Source organism: Myotis davidii, unplaced genomic scaffold (assembly GCF_000327345.1).
Source record: "Myotis davidii unplaced genomic scaffold, ASM32734v1 scaffold88, whole genome shotgun sequence".
In the NCBI taxonomy this organism is placed as follows: Eukaryota; Metazoa; Chordata; class Mammalia; order Chiroptera; family Vespertilionidae; genus Myotis; species Myotis davidii.
Window position 1 is genome coordinate 786,998 of NW_006300377.1, and position 3,681 is coordinate 790,678.

Consider the following 3,681-nt stretch of genomic DNA (forward strand, 5'->3'; position numbering starts at 1 on the left):
GAGAGAAATAAAAGAAAGACTGTGCAATGGAGTTGCAGGGCTAATGTTTGATTTTATTCCATGACTCCCTTCCCTAGTTGGTTTTCCCAGTGGGAGGAGTGACTGTTCAGATGAGTGACTACAGACGGAAGTGATGGATTCTCAATGACCTCCTTCCCTCCCTCTTGTTCCCCTTGGGCCACTGAGCCACCATATCCGTGGTGCGTGTTTGAACACAGGGCTCCCCTACTTGGGGATGGTGAGGTTGGTGAGGACCAGTCCCCGGAGCTCGGTAGGAATGGTGCCAAATGGCTCCTACAGCAGCTGTGCATGCAACCCAGCCGGCTTGGTTGTTAGAAGGTAAAGCGGTGAACCTTGTGGAGGCTCTTATTCACCAAAAGGCATGAGGGACTGGGCCCGCCTGAAAGGTGTCAGAGGTGGGGAAGGAGGGGAGGCGGAGGCACTAACCAGCTCCTGTGCGAGTCTGGTCTAGTCGGGGTCTCACTGAATGGAGGAGTCTGGCTTTCCAGGTGCTTACTGGGCTCTTGGCTGTCTGCATGGGGCTAATGATCAGAACCTGCACGGGGAGCCTGACTGGGCCCGTTCCTGGGCACTGGGGTCACTCTTGGCCCACCGAAGGGCTGGAGCAGGGCCTGTCTTGGGCTCTAGAGGAGACTGTAAGGGGTGGCCTGTCGCTAGCAGCAAACAGCTACCTGGGCCTTGGCCAGGGCTGAGCCAAATTCCAACAGTTCTCCAACTGCCTCAGGCTCAGGCTCCACGCCTCCTGCTCAGACAAACTCGGGTCCTGCCAGGTCCTTGGGGCTTTAGAAGGCGAGGTTCCAGGTGCAAGAGGCCAAATTATGAAGTCTGTCTTTCTAGGCTTGGGGGAAGGTGGGGGGTGAGTCTGTCTGTCTTCTTCCCCCAACGCCGCCTTAGCAGTGCTTCAAGGCTTAGCATGTGTCTTGCTAGCACTACTGTGAGAGTCACCTCAGCATGTCTTCCGCTTCCGGTTTCATCTCTCCAGTCCTTCCTCGGCCCTGGGCAGCGACAGATACTGAATGCAACCATGTGTCAGACCCGGAATGGTTACTGGTGACACAGACGAGAATGAGACCCAGATCCTAAGCGCCAGAGGCCCCTGGTGGGTGGAGGAGAGAGATGGTGACAGATGGTGACAACAAGGTGTCTTTTGTGCTGTGACCGTGGTGAGCTGACGTGCGCTGCTTTGGAAGCATAAAGCAAGTCACAACGAACCACACCAGTGACATCAGGGCAAGGAGGCATTTGCCTGACAATGAGGTGGGAAGGAGAGTCTAGGGGCAGCAGGGACCCAGCAGTCTGGACCGGGCAAGTCTGCTGCCCCTGGACCTCGGAGAGGACTCAGGCTGGACTAGTAGTCAGGCAGTTGCCAGATCAGGCAGGACCTTGGATGTCCAACCAAGTTGGCTGGGATTTTTGCTAAAACCAAACTCAAATCCTGCTACTCCCTGTCTATAAAACCGCCACCAGGCAGAGCACTCGTTCTGTGCTGCGCCATTTGCTGGAGCTGTTCCCTCCCCTCAGCCACTTTCCTTTCCCCAGAGCCATTCTTCAACACTGACTCTAAACCCAACCACCTTTTGACTTTGCCTTCTTCCAACCCTCACCCCTCAAAGCATCAAGTGCTCTGAGGGTGTCCCTTTCCCCCTTTTCTGTACTCAGTATTTGCATCTGATTCATTTTTTTAGAGATCCACACACAGCCTGTCAAAGGTTTGCTAAACTAAGACCCTGCGGTTGATGCTTGTTAATGGTTGAATTGTGCCCTCTCCACCTCTCCCCAAGCCCCCGACCTCAAAGGCATGTCCAAATCCTATACCCCCAGCCACCGGTGCTCGTAAATGTGGCCTTACTTGGGGGAAGGGTCTTTGCAGATGTAATCGGGTTAAGATGAGGTCATAAGGTGTCCTCATGAGAAGAGGAGAAGAAACAGAAATGTCAGAGGGAGGAGGATGTGCAGACACAGAGGAAAGTCAGCCTATGAAAACGGAGGCAGAGACTGGAGTTAGGCAGCCATGAGCCAAGGAATGGTGGGCCTCCCAGAAGCGGGAGAGGCACAGAAGGACCCTCCTCTCACGTCTTTGTAGAGGGACTTTGATTTCTAATCTGTGACCTCCAGAAATGTGAGACATCAAGGCCCCCAGTGTTTGGTATGGGAGCCCCAGGAAACGCAGACAACGCCCTCTCCTCCTCCTCATTCTCTGTTGTGCCACAGTCCTGTTGTCTGGGTCCTCACAGCCACACCTAGTCCCGGCCCCTCCCACGGGTCCCTCCCTGACTCACCTGTGCTCCCAGCTGCCACGGCCTCTGTGCCTTTTGTCAAGGCCCTGCTCAATGCTACTTGGCCGGTCTGCTGTGCCACCATTTGCTCTTGTGTTGGTGTGGTCTTACTTGGGTCATAGGTTTGGATTTTAACTGGGGCCTCCTAGAGACTTAAAACGTTCCCTCTGGGAGTAACTGTGAGTGCGGGGCTATGGCAGCATCACAGAATGGCAGGGCTGGAGGCGATGGGAAGTCTGGGCCTCAGCACATATTCACGGAGCCCCCGCTCTGTGCCAGGCCCTGGGCGAGGTGTGGGAAGTACAATGGTGACTAGAGAAAAAATAATAACCCTGCCCTTGTGGATCTCATTCTCCAGTGGGAAGGGTGGGCACTAGCTATTAATCAAAGAATCGCCTAGCTAGACGCCAAATTACAACTAAATAGTATTTGATAAATATTTATGAGAGAGAGGTGCATGGTGCCATGAAATCAGGTTGGAAACTGAGACACGGAAGAGCTTTGTAGGTGAGAGATCGAGGATTGGGATGGGACCTTTGACCTCTCTGTAGTCACACCTCTGTTTTCACGGAGGGGAGCTGCGCCCCGCCCATGTATCGGGCTCTGTGCACCCAGGCAGGAAATGGCCTCACCAGTATGCTCTCCAAAGCTGGGAAATGCCAGAGAGAAAGGTCTGATGCTTCTTAAACATTTATTTATTCCCTTATTCATCCACTTATCATACATTCAGCAAGCATTTATGGTGCACCTTCTGTGTACTGAGCGCTGGCTAAGTGCTCTAGACACGCATTCTCGTCCCTTTGCTTGAAGAGCATACAGTCTAGTCCAGAAGGTAGACAAATGGACAAGCAGCTGTAATCACGTGTAATAATGATCAGAAAACAGGGGTAGGTTCAACCTGCTTGCCTCTGTCTCCATGTGATCCTATAGAGCAGTGGTTCTCAACCTTCTGGCCCTTTAAATCTAGTTCCTCATGTTGTGACCCAACCATAACATTATTTTCGTTGCTACTTCATAACTGTAATGTTGCTACTGTTTTGAATTGTAATGTAAATATCTGATGTGCAGGATGGTCTTAGGCGACCCCTGTGAAAGGGTCGTTCGACCACCAAAGGGGTCGGGACCCACAGGTTGGTAACCACTGCTATATAGAGAAAGGGGAATTCAGGCTCAGCCTTGAAGGATGAAGCAGATGGCGATGGAGAGTGGGATGGGGCTGCTGAGGGAGAGAAGTCACAGAGGGAATAGCATGGTGACGATGTGGGGACGGGGAGGTTCCTGGCACCCCTGGGAGGTGGCAGGCGCGTTCCCTGTGACCTGGGTGCAGAGGGCAGGAGCTGAGAGCGCTGGGAGGCCATGCTGATGAAGAGCAGTTTCCGTTTTC